The sequence below is a fragment of the Nasonia vitripennis genome, chromosome 5, assembly GCF_009193385.2.
Source record: "Nasonia vitripennis strain AsymCx chromosome 5, Nvit_psr_1.1, whole genome shotgun sequence".
NCBI lineage: Eukaryota > Metazoa > Arthropoda > Insecta > Hymenoptera > Pteromalidae > Nasonia > Nasonia vitripennis.
Window position 1 is genome coordinate 15,155,214 of NC_045761.1, and position 17,761 is coordinate 15,172,974.

At 46.7% G+C, this 17,761-nt stretch overlaps 1 non-coding gene across 1 annotated transcript; it reads left to right on the plus strand.

Moving 5' to 3' along the window:
• The first annotated feature begins 12,920 nt into the window (after positions 1-12,920).
• Positions 12,921-13,075, plus strand: LOC116417848. Its single transcript, XR_004228084.1, has one exon. It is a non-coding gene; the product is annotated as a 5.8S ribosomal RNA (ribosomal RNA).
• Positions 13,076-17,761: the final 4,686 nt, after the last annotated feature.

Below are 17,761 nucleotides of genomic sequence, written 5' to 3' on the forward strand. Positions count from 1 at the left end.
TTCGAGAGCTAGGTACCTTTGCGAGAAAGTACCTCGAAAGGTAACAACCCAAGCCAACTGAGGAAGTTTAAACTCTCCGCCAAGGAGAAGGTGGTAGCAAATACTGGAACAAGAAGGATGTGGAAGGAGAAAAGTCTCCTGCTGAAGCATACAAAAGAGGTGCAGTAGGGAAGAATAACCCGAAGATTAACACTCCTATGACTCTCGAGCATCTCTTTGGAGGCGAGTCGAGGCTTAGTGGTTAGTAGGGAAACTGAATGCGACAGGTCTCGGGAAGCATCCGAAGGGAGGCAGCACACTGGCCGGGTACCTCTTCGGCGGCTTAGCTCAGTACACAACCTCACGTTCTGCACATCTTACGCGATTGGTACCTAAAGGCCACTTCGAACGATGCCTTTGTGGGAGCTGAGGCGTGTGTAGTGGGGCAGACGGAGGGCTAAACTCTCTTAGGCAGAGACTGGAAGTGGCGATGGCAAAGCTACGGAACGTTAATCCAACGCGCACGGACACCCACCAAGCTTTACGAAAGGAATAAATATGGGAAGGGGCCTGCCTTACGGCGGGTTCCGAACCAATGACTAGTATGACGGACGCACTAGTACACAGGGCCGGGAAGCCGAGCCCCACATTGCGAAACTTGAAAGATTCCGTTCGCTTTGTGTACCCCGGAGGGTTGGACTCTGTGTGGCAGTGGTAGCAGACTTCACGGTTATATAGTGTAAACCGGAGCCACTTTTTCGAATGCGAAGTGGAAGACGTGGAGTTGCTAGAATGTACTCGCGAACTCTCACGAAGGGTTACAACTCTATGCAAAGTGTATAAATTCATTTCTGTGGGGCCTTTTAGAACGAGAAGGCCTCCATGATCTACCATCTTCCGAACGGAAGAGCCCCGGGCGGGTGGCATTTCTGCCAGGGCAGTTTGGTGAACCCTGAGCTTTCGGTAGCCTCGGTATACCCCCCACGAGAGGAAGGGGGAAGGATTCAGTAATGTTCCGAGCTGGAACTAGTCTAATGATCGACGGACCATCCTGAATGGTGAAGATCAAAACTAGTATACCCAGGCCCTTGTATGCAAGTCGGGCTCTAACTAGCTGCTTGGGACTCTAGTCCTGGGAACGCTCCGGCGTAATGTATGATTGGCCAATGCCTAAAACGAGTGGGACGTTTAAAACGTGGTAGCTTGCTTAGTACACTCCGGTGGAAAGGTTTGTAAACTCTCTACTGGGGAGGATAAAATCAGTAGCACAAGTTTATCGTTCGATGTGTGAGTTGCAGTGCACAACTCGGGTATTGACCTGCAGAGTCATGAGGGATTGCATGGGATCCCGCCGCCCATCCGAGCGGCCGGTTAACTTCCCACTTAATGTCACCAGGCATCGGTAGGTTATCGAATGTTAACGTGCATTCATCGATCGCGTTGGCCGAGCGTATCTCGGCCCCGCGCCCCATGGGGGGCCGTGTGGGGAAGCTCAAGGCATAGCCCACACGTTAAACAATTGGATTAATGTCTCTATCTACCCCCCTCCCTCACGGATACTAGCTTGTCGTACCGAGGGGGCCCAATTTCAGGGGCTTGATTAAACGAGCTCCTGTTCCGCCAAAGTGATCCAAACCCAGGAAGTGGTGGAGGATCCGGTGCTTCGGCTAGCCGATCCCACTCTCAGGAACGGGTCCGCGCAAGCGGAAAGGAGACCCTGAGAAGTGTGGGAACGCGAACCAGAGCGTTGAATCTGAAACCACCGGGCGTGACGATCCCGGGGTTCCCAGTCCCAAGCGATGAGCGCCGTCGCTTGGCCCATAAACCTTGCACCGTCTTCAACAACCTTCGCAGGGCGTGGTGTTGGTACGTTGGCGGTGTAGGGAACGGGGGCTTGGCTTAACCGCCCGGCCGCGAGGTGGGGTCCTTTATAAAACCCCCCAATCCTACGCTCAGGTGGGTAGCTATGGAATGAATGGCTTCTGGGTGAGGAGTCGCAAGCCCACCCCCCCCCCCCCCTCCCCATTGGCTGTGGCGGCTGACGGGGTGTACTGGCCTTACCGGGGTAGGGCCGTAACCCCGGTGGACTGCTTTGTGATTGTTCGCTTCCCGTACGGCTCCGGCCAATAAGGGAAGCGGTAAGAACCAGATGAAATGTCTCTAAATAACCAAGCCTCGGAAATATTCAATGATAAGGTGGAGGAAAGGACGAAGGAGGATCAAGATGGAGCAAGCCCTGTGAGGACAGAAACGGAACGGGAGACACCTCCCCAGGAGCGTTCACGCTCAGGGCTGAAGAAGAAGGATTGCGACTCCTATACGTCTTCAAGCTCTGGCTCTGAGGATGGCCAGGAAGAGGATCTTTGACGCATGGCCCCTCTTGGACGTCGTCTGAGAAGCGCAGCCCGGAAAAAGAAGACTGGAGAAAAGAGGGTGGAACAGGAGAGATTAAGGAAGGGACCAAGAAAAGAATCGGGTAAGGAATCAAGTGAGACATCGGGTAAGGACTCAGACAGGAGTAAAGGCTCGGGAGTAGAGAAAGATAAGGGGATGTAGGAAGGAGGGGCGCTGAATGTTAAAACGGATGTGGTGGTAAGTATAGAAAGAATGGAAATGGATGAGATGAAGTTGGGGAAAAGAAAGCCGGATGCAGTGAATGAGGGTGACGGAAACGATGATTTAAAGAAGCACTATTTGAAGGAGCAAAAGAAGGGGGTACAGGATGCAGTGTTGGCAAAGAAAGAAAAGAGGGAGAGAAAAATTAAAGAAGAAGAAGAAAGGAGAGCATTGAAGGAAGCTGAAGATAAGAGAAAGATTGAGGAAATGGCGAGAGATGAAGCGGAAAAGAGAGCGTTGTCGCAAGAAAAGACAAAGGAAGATATGCGTAGTGACGAGAAGAGGGCACTGGTATTTAACACGCAGGACAACGAAGATATTGAAAAGGAAATGATGAATGTGGACTATAACTTGGACAAGGAATTGGGGAATGTAAGGGAACTGGTGAGAAAGGTCTTGGTGAAGAGCAGGAAAGTGCCCAAACCAGAGGCAGCCAGTCTGTATAGGTGTATGGAGAGATATGAAAAGATTATAGGTAGGATGAGTGTAGAAAATGAAAGATTAGAGATGAGACTGAGTGAACAAGAGAAGGCAATGGATAGAAGGATGAAGGAAATGGAGAAGAGAATAAAAAAGGTAGAATATGGAATGAATGATAGGATTAAGGGGATGTTTTATAATATCGAGGAGAAGATGATTAATATGTGTGGGAGCGTGATGGAGCGAGTGTTTGGGAGTATGAATCTAAATGATACGAGGGAGCGTGCTCAACCCGGGGCAGGCAGAACAGCCCCAGTCCCGGAGAAGAGTTACGCTCTGATTGTAAAAGGGGACAAGGAGAAGTTAACAAACATGGAGATAAAGAGACGAATGGTAGAGAGTGTTGGGGAAGAGAGGAATGTTAAGGTTAAGGGCATGAGATTAATGAAAGATGGAGGAGTGGTGGTAGAGGCGGCGACGGAGGAGGATTGGCAGCGACTGGCCCAGTGCCCCCTGGGAGATGCCGGCTTGCGTGCTGCTACACCAAGACGGTTTGACCCTAGGGTGATTGTCTACGATCTCCCCTCGCCGGTGACCGACGCTAACCTCCTTGAAGAAGTGGCCCGCAAAAATTTGGATGGCGTAGGAAGGACGGAAGATGTGAAAGAGAAGGTGAAAATTGTGAGGAGGGAAAAGAGGGGAAATGACGCAAGAGTGGAAAATGTAATTGTGGAGCTACCGAAAGAATGGAAGGAAAAATTGTTAAAGCATGGAAGATTGTATGTTGGATGGATGTCATATAAAGTAAGAGTGTATGAGAAAGTGTTGAGGTGTCATGGATGTATCTTGTTTGATCATAGAGTGAATGATTGCAAGAATGGGAAAGTGTGTTACCGATGTGGTATGGTGGGACATCAGGCCCGGGAGTGTCGGACCCGAGATCTGCGTCAACTGCAAGCGCAGGGGCAGACCTGCGGATCACTCAGCCTTCTGGTCTGAGTGTCCTGAGCTTGTGTGGCGGCTGAATGCATTGAGAAAACGTGTAAATGGCTAGTACAAATGTAGATAATAATGATGTGAATGTAAGTGTGTGTCCCGTTGTAAATGGCTAGTACAAATGTAGATAATAATGATGCGAATGTAAGTGTGTGTCCCGTTGTAAATGGCTAGTACAAATGTAGATAATAATGATGCGAATGTAAGTGTGTGTCCCGTTATAAATGTTGTACAGTATAATTGCCAGAAATCGAGTGGTGTGATGTATGATTTGGGTGAATGATTGCTCCGGGGGGGGGGGGGGGATCCAATTGGGTCTCCTCCAGGAGCCTTATGTTCGAAATGATCCTGTGTGTGGCTTGCCCTCAAGGATGCGTCTGTTTAAAAGTGTATCTGGATTAGCATGTGTAATTGTTCCCGATAGTGAATGTGAGTGTATGTTAGTAGAAGATTGTAAGTTTGATGATGCGGTATGTGTATGGTTTAAAAATAGTGTGTGTGAAATGTATGTTGTATCGCTCTATTGTCGACCGAGTGGAAACATGAATGAATGTGTAGAGTATTTGGATAGATTGATTAGATGTATGGATGGAAAGTATTTGTTAATTGGTATGGATGCGAATGCCATGTCCAGCTTATGGCATAGCAAGGCCATAAGTCGGGCGTTGAATAGTATGAAAAGAGGTGAGATATTAGAAGAGTGGGCGATGAATGCGAGAGTGGATGTCTTGAATGTGCCCTCCCAGGACTTCACATTTAGTGAAGCCCGAAGAGAGAGTGACATCGATGTCGCTCTCCTCAAGGGATGGCAGTATGAATGTGACTGGATGATAAAAAGCGAATGGGGAATCTCCGACCACAACCCGATTCTTATTAGAATGCGGGCGGTGGTTCGAGAGACAGAAATGAATGATAATGTGTGTAAAAGATGGAATGAATGGAAGTGTAACTGGGGCGTGTATTGGGGAATGATCCTGTCCTCCGCGGAGGACTGTGGAATTGAAAACTTCCGTAGTCTCTCTGTGGAGGAAAGGATAACCATGTTGTATGAATGGATGGAGCAAGCGAACGATGAATGCATGATTAGGCTTAAAAAAGGATTGATAAGGAAGGGATTAGTATGGTGGAATGAGGAGTTAAAGGAGAAAAAACGGGAAGTAGCGAAGAAAAAGAAGAAATATCAGAAGGAGAAAAGAAGAGAGGGTGCGAATGTGAGAGAAAAATGGACTGAGTGGAAGACAAGTGTAAGTGAGTATAAAGAAATGATGAATGAAGCAAAAGAGAAAAATTGGAGGGAGTTTGTGGGAAATAAGAGTAGGGATGACGTGTGGAAGGTGATTAGTGTGTGCACGGGTAAAAGGAAGAATGAGTCTCTGAGTGCTTTGAAAATTGGTGATGGATGGACTAAAGATTGGAGTGAGAGTGAGAGTGAAGATGACGACATACCTGTCGAGGTAGGGGGAGGAAATGAAAGGGTCGTGGATGAGTTTGACGAAAATGAATTTAGTATGAATGAGTTTATGAGTGCGATGAGGTTGATGAGTGTAAGAAAGGCGCCAGGTATGGATGGTGTTACAAATGAAATTATTAGATGTGTGTGTAGAGTGATTCCTGAATATGTGAAATGTGTATTTGATGGATGTTTGAGTGAGAGCCTCTTTCCACAACAGTGGAAGGAGGCCAGAATGGTTGTTTTGTTAAAAGGGTCAGGAAAGGATAGGACCGAACCCAGGTCATACAGACCTATAAGTCTGCTAAGTGGCCTGGGTAAGGTCCTAGAGAGGATGCTTGTTGCGAGAATGATGGCACGTATGCATGGAAAATGGAATGAATGTCAGTTTGGATTTGTTAAGAATAAATGTACAGAGGATGCATGGGAACGAGTGAAAGAGTGTGTGTCAGTGAGTGAATCTAAATATGTTGCAGGAGTGTTCGTAGATTTTAAAGGTGCGTTTGACTATTTGTTGTGGCGTGTGATCTTGGAGAAGCTGGTTGTGTATGGGTGTACGGAAGCGGAAATGAAGGTATGGAGAAATTATTTTAGGGATAGGAGGGTGTGTATGTGTAATGGAATGAATGATATTTGGAAGAAATATAAGAGTGGTTGCATATGCGGATGATTTGTTGGTGTTGATTGAGGGGAATGTAAGGGCTATGATTGAGAGTAGAATCAGTGAAGCGATGAGTGTAGTGTATGAATGGGGTAGTAGGTCTGGTGTGGAGGTGTCTGAAAAGCAAACGGTATGTATGATGCTAAAAGGTGGATTGAATATGATGCAGAGAGTGGTACGTGTACATGTGGACGAACGAGAGGTAGGAGTGTTGAGATTTGTAAATGACGTGAAGTATTTGGGCGTGAACATGAGTGTGGATATGTATTTTCAGGTGCATGTCGATGGGTTGAGAGAACGTGTGTGGAAGGAGATAGGTTTGATGAGGAGAGTGATGAGGAAAGACTGGGGAATGAAAAAGAGGGCTGTGAGAGTGTATGTAACTGGAATGATTGTGCCGATTGTTATGCATGGAGCGAGTGTGTGGAGTGGTGAGTTACGAAAGAAGAAGGTGCGTGAGGAATTAAATAGATGTCAGAGGTGTGTGTTGTATGCAAGTGTGAGAGTGTGCAAGACGGTCTCCACGAAGGCGATGCAAGTGATTGCTGGGTCGCTTCCGTGGGACCTGGAATGCTTGAAACAGAGTGCCTGTTATAAAGTGGGTAAGGGTTTAAGTATGAATGAGAATGATTTAGTTACAAATGATGAATTGGAAGGTATGGATGTCCTTGCGAGAAAGAAAAGAGTTGAAGATGCGGCTTACGAGGAATGGCAGAGGAGATGGGATGCAAGTGTTAATGGACGAGTTACGTATGAATGGATTAAAGATGCGCGGCTCTCGGCCAGGAGAGATTATTTCGATCCTGGCCTGAGGGTCTGTTATATACTGACTGGGCACGGGAGTCTCAGTGCGTTCCTCCACCAGATGAACCTACGTCAGACTCCCGAATGTACGTGTGGAGGTGCGAGAGAGGATTGGGTGCATGTGTTGTGTGAATGCGATATGTATGCTGGATTTAGAAATTTAGATAGTAAGGGTATTGTTTGGGATGGGAATAAATGGGATGTAAGTGGGGTTTTGAAAGATAAAATTATGTATGATTATCTGTGTGAGTTTATTGAACGTGCGTACAGGATGAGAGATCCAGTGAAGGCGAGATTGGACGAAGAAGCGATGAATGAAGAAGATATAAATGAAGACGATGTGAATGAAGCTTAATGTACGCGTAATGTGTACGCGATGAATGATTGCATCTGATTGTTGTTAAAGTTACTTGTTATATTATTTACTGTCCGTTATGTTGCTATGTTATGTTGTTTATTGTTATAGTTGTTATGATTGAAAAGATGATTGGTAATTTATCGCAGGGGGCCTGGCGTACCCATGAACCCTAGCTGGCCTGCCGGTGCCGAGGTGGCAAGACCTCTACCGGCCCTCATACCAGAGGTTAAACGGTACCACGGGCGACCGAGAGGCCCGCGGGGAGGACTACGTCCGCGGCCTTGCCAGCCAAGGGGAGAATCGGTAGTCGCGGTGAAGCTAAGGGTGCGGTTTGGGGTGAAATGTCTTGTGCATCCCTAAACCGTGCCCAAGGTTGAGCCGCGACGCGTTGGCCGAGCGTATCTCGGTTCCGCGCCCCATGGGGGGCCGTGTGGGGAAGCTCAAGGCATAGCCCACAGGTTAAACAATTGGATTAATGTCCCTATCTAACATCTAGCGAAACCACTGCCAAGGGAACGAGCTTGGAAAAATTAGCGGGGAAAGAAAACCCTGTTGAGGAGATGGGATGCAAGTGTTAATGGACGAGTTACGTATGAATGGATTAAAGATGCGCGGCTCTCGGCCAGGAGAGATTATTTCGATCCTGGCCTGAGGGTCTGTTATATACTGACTGGGCACGGGAGTCTCAGTGCGTTCCTCCACCAGATGAACCTACGTCAGACTCCCGAATGTACGTGTGGAGGTGCGAGAGAGGATTGGGTGCATGTGTTGTGTGAATGCGATATGTATGCTGGATTTAGAAATTTAGATAGTAAGGGTATTGTTTGGGATGGGAATAAATGGGATGTAAGTGGGGTTTTGAAAGATAAAATTATGTATGATTATCTGTGTGAGTTTATTGAACGTGCGTACAGGATGAGAGATCCAGTGAAGGCGAGATTGCACGAAGAAGCGATGAATGAAGAAGATATAAATGAAGACGATGTGAATGAAGCTTAATGTACGCGTAATGTGTACGCGATGAATGATTGCATCTGATTGTTGTTAAAGTTACTTGTTATATTATTTACTGTCCGTTATGTTGCTATGTTATGTTGTTTATTGTTATAGTTGTTATGATTGAAAAGATGATTGGTAATTTATCGCAGGGGGCCTGGCGTACCCATGAACCCTAGCTGGCCTGCCGGTGCCGAGGTGGCAAGACCTCTACCGGCCCTCATACCAGAGGTTAAACGGTACCACGGGCGACCGAGAGGCCCGCGGGGAGGACTACGTCCGCGGCCTTGCCAGCCAAGGGGAGAATCGGTAGTCGCGGTGAAGCTAAGGGTGCGGTTTGGGGTGAAATGTCTTGTGCATCCCTAAACCGTGCCCAAGGTTGAGCCGCGACGCGTTGGCCGAGCGTATCTCGGTTCCGCGCCCCATGGGGGGCCGTGTGGGGAAGCTCAAGGCATAGCCCACAGGTTAAACAATTGGATTAATGTCCCTATCTAACATCTAGCGAAACCACTGCCAAGGGAACGAGCTTGGAAAAATTAGCGGGGAAAGAAAACCCTGTTGAGCTTGACTCTAGTCTGGCATTGTAAGGAGACATGAGAAGTGTAGCATAAGTGGGAGATGGCAACATCGCCGGTGAAATACTACTACTATCGTTTCTTTACTTACTCGGTTAGGCGGAGCGCATGCGCCGTGGACTTTCATCCTGGCTGTCACGGTGTTCTAGAGCCAAGCGTGTAAGAGTGGCGTGAGGCTTAGGCCGATCGTCGTTAATATTCGCGCGTGATCCGATTCGAGGACACTGCCAGGCGGGGAGTTTGACTGGGGCGGTACATCTGTCAAAGAATAACGCAGGTGTCCTAAAGCCAGCTCAGCGAGGACAGAAACCTCGCGTAGAGCAAAAGGACAAAAGCTGGCTTGATCTCGATGTTCAGTATGCATAGAGACTGCGAAATCACGGCCTATCGATCCTTTTGGCTTGAAGAGTTTTCAGCAAAAGGTGTCAGAAAAGTTACCACAGGGATATCTGGCTTGTGGCGGCCAAGCGTTCATAGCGACGTCGCTTTTTGATCCTTCGATGTCAGCTCTTCCTATCATTGCGAAGCAGAATTCGCCAAGCATCGGATTGTTCACCCGCCAACAGGGAACGTGCGCTGGGTTTAGACCGTCGTGAGACAGGTTAGTTTTACCCTACTGATGACTCATCGTTGCGATAGTAATTCTGCTCAGTACGAGAGGAACCGCAGATTCGGAAATTTGGTTCACGCACTCGGTCGAGCGGCTGGTGGTGCGAAGCTACCATCCGTGGGATTATGCCTGAACGCCTCTAAGGCCGTATCCTTTCTAGTCAAAGGAGGAAACGATATCTCCACGGGTCGGCCATCGCACGGGCCCTAACTGCCCTACGGAGTCGCGGATCCTGCTTCGGGATCTTACCGAGAGCAGGCCTGGCTTCTAGCAGTCGATCATGGGTATACCAAGTTCGATGTCGAGACTCGGAATCGTCTGTAGACGACTTAGGTACCTGGCAGGGTATTGTACTCGGTAGAGCAGTTACCACGCTGCGATCTGTTGAGACTCAGCCCTTGGCTTGGGGATTCGTCTTGCCGGATAGACGAGACCCCAGCTGCAAAGAGCAGCAGCAGAACGCGCGCTTTCCTCTGTGTGTTGTGCGAGACTCCATTTGCTCTCGAGAATTCGAGAGTATTATTGGAGTGGAGCAGAACAACATCGAGTGAGCGCGCGATCGGCTGCTGAACGATAATGAGAGAAAGAAGAAAGCACACATACATGTACACAAGCGCGCTTGTTGTATTGTGATGTGTATTGTGCTTTAATGGAAAAAGCAATACGCGTGAAGGAACTTAGAAAATTGTATTACGGTGAGAAAAGCAATGCGAGTGGGGCGACTTAGAATTTTTCGAGCCTCTGAGAAAGAAGCAATGCGTGTGAAACGAGATTCACACTGTCCCTATCTACCATCTTCCGAATGGAAGAGCCCCGGGCGGGAGGCCCGGAGTGAGTTTCTGCCAGGGCAGGTGGGCGAACCCTGAGATTTCGGTAGCCTCTGTATACCATCCACGAGAGGAAGGGGGAATGATTCAGCAATGTTCCGAGCTGGAACTAGTCTAGTGATCGCCGGACCATTTTAAGGTTGGTGAAGATCAAAACTAGTATACCCAGGCCATTGTAAGCTAGTCGGGCTCTAACTAGCTGCTTAGGACTCTAGCCCTGGGAACGCTCCGGCGTAATGTATGGTTGGCCAATGCCAAAAACGATTGGGTCCTTTAAAACGTGGTAGCTTGCTTAGTACACTCCGGTGGAAACAAATCTTTCGATGTGTGAGTTACAGTGTACAACTCGGGTATTGACCTGCAGAGTCATGAGGGATTATATGGGATCCTGCCGCCCATCTGAGCGGTCGGTTGACTTCCCATTTAATGTCACCAGGCATCGGTAGGTCATCGAACGCGTGTTCATTGATAGCGTTGGCCGGGCGTATCTCGGCCCCGCGCCCCATGGACGACCGTGTGGGTAAGCTCAAGGCATAGCCCACACGTTAAACAATTGGATTAAATGTCCCTATCTACCCCCCCCCCCCCCCTCACTATCACTGGCTTGTCGCGCCGAGGGGGCCCGAGTTTGCGCAAGCGAACTCCTGTTCCGCTAAAATGATCCAAACCTAGGAAGTGGTAGAGGATCCGGTGCTTTGGCTAGCCGACCCCACTCTCAGGAATCGCGAAAGCGGAAAGGAGACCCTGAGAAATGTGGGAACGCGAACCGAAGCGCAGGATCGGAAGCCACCGGGCTTGACAACCCCGGGGTTCCGAGTCCCAAGCAATGAGCGCCGTCGCTTGGCCCGTAAACCTTGCACCGTCTTCAACAACCTTCGCAGGGCGTGGCGTTAGCTCGTTGGCGGTGTGGGGAATGGTGGCTTGGCTTCACCGCCCGGCCGCGCGGTGGGGTCCTCTATAAAACCCCCCAATCCTACGCTTAGGTGGGTGGCTATGGGATGAATGGCTTCTGGGTGAGGAGTTCCGAGCTTACCGCCCCCCGGCTGGCTGTGGCGGCTTGTTCGGGTTGCGTTGCCTTCTCGAAGTATGGGCGCACTTCTTCGAGTGACCGTCGTTTCGTCCCGAGTAGCGAAGTCCCTTCCTTATGGCAAGCACGGTGTGCTATGCGCTGGCTACCGTCGTAGAGGCGGTGTGCAGTGCGGGTGCCCCGGGTCTGCTTGGGGGAGAGGACGTAAGAAACAGATGGATACAATCAAATCAAAGGTTCGAAGGCGATCGGATACCGCCCTAGTTCTAACCATAAACGATGCCAGCCAGCGATCCGCCGAAGTTCCTCCGATGACTCGGCGGGCAGCTTCCGGGAAACCAAAGCTTTTGGGTTCCGGGGAAGTATGGTTGCAAAGCTACAACTTAAAGGAATTGACGGAAGGGCACCAGCTGGAGTGGAGCCTGCGGCTTAATTTGACTCAACACGGGAAACCTCACCAGGCCCGGACACCGAAAGGATTGACAGATTGATAGCTCTTTCTTGATTCAGTGGGTGGTGGTGCATGTCCGTTCTTAGTTGGTGGAGCGATTTGTCTGGTTAATTGCGATAACGAACGAGACTCTAGCCTGCTAAATAGGCGTACCTTCTGGTAACTCGAAGGCACCCGGCTTCGGTCGGGTGGTTTTTACTACCGACTATATATTATTTTATACCGATATTATTCCCCATGAACGAGGAATTCCCAGTAAGCGTGAGTCATAAGCTCGCGTTGATTACGTCCCTGCCCTTTGTACACACCGCCCGTCGCTACTACCGATGGAATGATTTAGTGAGGTCTTCGGACTGGTGAGCGGCAATGTAATTTTACGTTGCCGATTGTGCCGGGAAGATGACTAAACTTGATCATTTAGAGGAAGTAAAAGTCGTAACAAGGTTTCCGTAGGTGAACCTGCGGAAGGATTATTAACGTTAGCGCTTGAAACACACAACGTATTGACACAAAAACATATATCTTTATTTTAAGATACATGTAAATTTTGTTCGAAAGCATATTGCCGAGAGCAGTTGTGCTGCGTAAAAGCGCCGCAAGGTGGTTTCTCTTTCTGTGCTTCGTTTATCTTTCTTTCTCACTTACGAGAAATAAGTGCGCCGGCAGACGCGTGCTGGAGCATCTCTTTAAGCTGTTTAGTTACGGGCAATGGCAATCAATTGCAAACACGCGTACGAAAGACGTGAAAGAAAAATTTGTGTGAGTGATAGATAAAATTATAAACGGAGAGAATCGAACGAAAATGAATAGAGAGACTTAACACACCGCGCGCAAGCTTTTATAAAAGTGGTGTCAGCAGTTCTCCGGCGCGGAGCTTCGCAGTTGGCAACATTTGATGCCTCCCGGTTTTCGCGGGAGGCGCTAGGTTTTTAAATGAATTTTTGCCCGTTTAGTCGAAGCACCGCGTCGCTCCGGCGCAACGCCGAATTCGCGCGCTTGCGTGCGAGTAAGGCCGACGGAGCCTCGAGTTTCGGCACCCCCTGTGTAGTTCGGGATTTTCGGATCCCGGCTCGTCAAGGATTTCTAACAAAAACAAGTTTGACTCGTTGAAATTTTATTATTTCATCGAGGTAAAAATTTTACAATTGATTACCCTGAACGGTGGATCACTTGGCTCGTGGGTCGATGAAGAACGCAGCTAATTGCGCGTCAACCTGTGAACTGCAGGACACATGAACATCGACATTTCGAACGCACATTGCGGTCCTCGGATATGATTCCCGGACCACGCCTAGCTGAGGGTCGTTCAACAAAAAAAACCAGACTGCTTGTTGTGCTGAGTCTACTCTCTATATCTCTCTTCTTCTGGGGAGGAGTAGCGAGCAGAGCTGGGTGGGGGGACTCTCTTTCAAGCGATAGCCTGAGCGTTCGTCGCCGAGGCGTGTTTTTCTTTCGAACGCAGCGACGACGGCGCACGCACGCACATCGTGCTTGCGTGCGTATGTGCAAAGCACGAAGCACTTGAACGCGTATAAGGCGCGAGAGTGACGTCCGTCGAGTCCCGGAGCTCTTGCGCGCACCGGAATATTATTTTGTGGTTTTGCGCCGGGCGGACCGACGAGATCTGTTGCTCTCGTGTATCAAGCTCTCGTTGACTTTTGCACGTGTTCGTTCGCATAAAAGAAAAAAAGAGAGATATATAATATTTGATATATTATATACTCGTATACGACGACCTCAGAGCAGGCGAGGCTACCCGCTGAATTTTAGCATATTACTATGCGGAGGAAAAGAAACTAACAAGGATTTCCTTAGTAGCGGCGAGCGAACAGGAATGAGCCCAGCACCGAATCCCGCGGTTCTGCCGTCGGGAAATGTGGTGTTCGGGAGGGTCCAATTCTCCCCGCGGCGTCGGACCACGTGCAAGTCCATCTTGAATGGGACCACTTACCTGTAGAGAGTACCAGGCCCGTAGTGACCGGGACGCGCCGTGGGAGGACCTCTCCTTAGAGTCGGGTTGCTTGAGAGTGCAGCTCTAAGTTAGTGGTAAACTGCATCTAAGGCTAAATCACGAGACCTATAGCGAACAAGTACCGTGAGGGAAAGTTGAAAAGAACTTTGAAGAGACAGTTCAACAGTACGTGAAACCGTTCAGGGGTAAACCTGAGAAACCCAAAAGATCGAATGGGGAGATTCATCGTCAGCGACGTTGGCTTCCGTGTGGAACGCGTTGGCCGGGACCTCGGTTCCGTGTAATGCGTCCGCTGCGGTATGTCCGACGTCGTCGGCGTACACTTCTCCTCTAGTAGGACGTCGCGATCCGTTGGGTGCCGGCCTACGGCCCGGTTGGTAGACTGTCGCGTCGCTTTTATCCGTGCACGCGGCAGACCACCGGTTGCCCGGCGGTATAGATCGCTATTAAAGGGTATTGGGCCGCATTAAGTGCGTTCTGGCTCGTCGGCAGGCTCGTCTCGCTCGGATTTACGGGCCTAGTGCCGTTGCCGCGCGCTTGGCGTGGCCGTTAATCGACGATGTCCTCAGACTGGCTCTTACATTCGTACGGATTTACCGGTCGGCGATGCTACTGCTTTGGGTATTTTCAGGACCCGTCTTGAAACACGGGCCAAGGAGTCTAACATGTGCGCGAGTCATTGGGACTTGTTAAGCCTAAAGGCGCAATGAAAGTGAAGGTCGACCCTAGTGTTGACCGAGGTAGGATGCAAGCCCGCACTCCCGGGGCGTCTCGTGCTCATTGCGAGCAGAGGCACACCCAGAGCCTACACGTTGGGACCCGAAAGATGGTGAACTATGCCTGGTCAGGACGAAGTCAGGGGAAACCCTGATTGAGGTCCGTAGCGATTCTGACGTGAAAATCGATCGTCGGAACTGGGTATAGGGGCGAAAGACTAATCGAACCATCTAGTAGCTGGTTCCCTTCGAAGTTTCCCTCAGGATAGCTGGCACTCGCTTGAGCGAGTCTCATCTGGTAAAGCGAATGATTGGTTTCTGTAGGAGTCATGAGTATTTACAGATAGTCCCAATTCCCTGCAGATATTTCTGTAGATTCATATGCAGGATTCTCCACAGAATTTTATGTTAGGAAAACATTCAGATACATTTAAATACCTACAGATTTTTTGCGCTATACGGAATCATTTATGAAAAAGTAGTCTATAGAGATACCTGTAAAGATATCTACACATTTTTTTGCAGGAAACTTGGACAATCTCTAGAGATGCAGACGTGTCTGCAGATCTATCTGTAGATCAATCTACATAGTTTACTAAAACTGCATTTGCGCAGTTTTATGTAGACATTTCTGCAGTTATACTACTGTAACACTGCAGAAAATCATAATTTCCTGTACAAATTTGTGTACACGCTTACAAAAAATTATACAGAGGTCCCTGCAGGAAAGTCTTTAGAGGTGCCTACAGAGAAGTCTGCAGAGATCTCGGCAGGGAATTGGCACCTGCTGCAGAGATGCAACGTCATATGCAGAAATCTCTGCAGCCAACTCTGCAGATTTCTCTACAGATTTCTGCATATGTTACTGCATCTCTTCAGAGGGGTCTGCAGATTCCTCTGCAGACTTTTTTGCGGGGTTCTCTATAGATTGCTCTGCAGACTTCTCTGCGGGAATCTCTGCAGACTTTTTCGTAATGTTAGTTTTATTTGCAGGGATCGCAGCAGACTATTTTATAGGGGATCGTGTTACGAAAGATCCAACAATTTTCTGGAGATATCTCCTCTGCAGGTTTTTCTACAAAAATTTTTACAGAAATCTGAATTTGTGCAGATAGTCTCAATTTTCTTGTACTTATCTCTGTAGATTTCTATGCAGATTCCTTTTACGGATTTCTATGCAAGATTCTGTACAGAATTCTAAGTTTTTTGCAAAGAAAACTTTTAGTACATTTAAATACCTACAGATTTTTTGCGTTATACGGAATCATTTATGAAATAGTAGTCTATAGAGATACCTGTAAAGATATCTACAAATTTCTTTGCAGTGAACCCGGACACTCTATAGATACAGTGACATCTGCAAATATACCTGCAGAGCAATCTATACAGTTCACTAAAATTTAATATGCCAATTTTGCTGCAGAGATTTCTGCAGTTGTCACCACTATATTCTTGTGGGAAATAAAAATTCTCTGTACATTATTATGTACGCTTCTTCGCACGGATTCCTGCAGACTCCTTACGGGCGATCGTATTGCTATCGTATCGCAAAAGTCTGCAGATGAGAAGATATCTCTGTAGGATATCGGATCTACCTGCAGAGATAAAGTGCCATATTTTCTTCACGCTTCCTACAGAGATCCTACAATTATTTTGCAATGATTATTGCAGATCTCTGCTAAAATTGCTGCATATTTATCTGCAGATTCCTCTTCAGGTTTTTCTGCAGTTTTTTTTTTTTTTTTTTTTTAAGGAATAGATATCATTTGCTGAGCAATATTTGATGTTGCATGATTCTTCATAGTTGCAGAGAGGTTTTTATAGAAATCTTCGCACAGAAGTCTACAGAGTTTGCTGTGCAATTTGCTGCAATGAAACCTGTAGAGTCCGATTTAGAGATTCCTGCAGATGCCACCAGTTCTGACGCATCTCAAGGCATTTTTCTCTGTATTTTTCTGTACAGAAAATTACGAAATAAAATTTTTGGTAGAGGCTGGGGGCACAAATCATGCTACAAGCGAAGTTTTTTCATGCACAAATCTTTGCAGAGGTTTTTAATACATATTCCGCAGATCAACTCTACAGCACCTGTAGATGTTGAGTAGTCTTTATTTGCAGATTTATTTACCGCAAATTGGAGACAAATTTCTATGGGCGAGTAATTTTTGTTTGTAGAATTCCTTATATTTCAGGTTATGCAGAGATTATATATTAATGTAGCTTACGAACGATTTTCGTTTTTGTAGCTATTAAGCGTGGCTAAAATAAAACTTTTTTTACCTGATCTCATTGTACGTTTACATTATTCTTTTTTTATTATTAACTAGAAATATATAATCGCAATGATTTATTTATTAATACTGAAATGAAATTTAATCTTTGAATAACATTCTGACAAGCGCATGATTGCAGTGTCAAAAACAGACACATTGCCTGTGCATAATTGATATAAAAACCGCGAAAACACGTTTGTATGTTACATAAAATATGGTACGTACCAACGGGTAAGTGGGGTTTTTGACCTCGTGTGGTTGCAATACTCGTCTTTGATTCGTACTGCAAACTCCATATTTGGTCTAAAAAGGCCCACTTTACTTCCTTGGTACTAACATACTATTTTCTTTTCAGAAGTCAAAATAATTAATTAATGAATATTTAAAAATATACAATAAAATATACATTCTATTTATTTTATTACAAATGTCAGTATTAAAATTTGGTCAACCTCATAACATTATTATTGTAATATTTTCATTCATGCATTGCATGAATTCTCAAAAACATTCGAAACAGATGAATACTTCATCTTTTAACTCTTAAGAACTTAAAAGAAAATCAAAATCGTTTTTAAATATTACACTTATTTTAAATTTCAAGTAATGACTTTAAGTACAATAATTCGTGTACATTAATAACAATTAATACGTATTTCTATAAAGCATAACGCTTTTAAACAAAAATACTAACATATTGTTTTAATGCTTACTTCATATTTTATCTAGTGTTATCTTAAAATCTCATTATTTATACTTTAGCAATACTTTTACAAAAGTTGCTTTGATATTAATTAAACTAAAAATCATAACTCAGAAGCTACTTTAAGAGCATTTAACGTTAGAAGTCTTTTAAGAACGTTTCGTTTCATCTAACTCAACGAAAGATTGCATGCGCAGTCGAAAAGCGTCACCGGAACATTTAAGTGGCGCTGCAGTTAGGTAAATGAATTCCAATCTAAAACGTTATTGACAATAAACATAAAAAACCCTATACTTTAACAAAAACATCACTTTTTTATAATAAGAG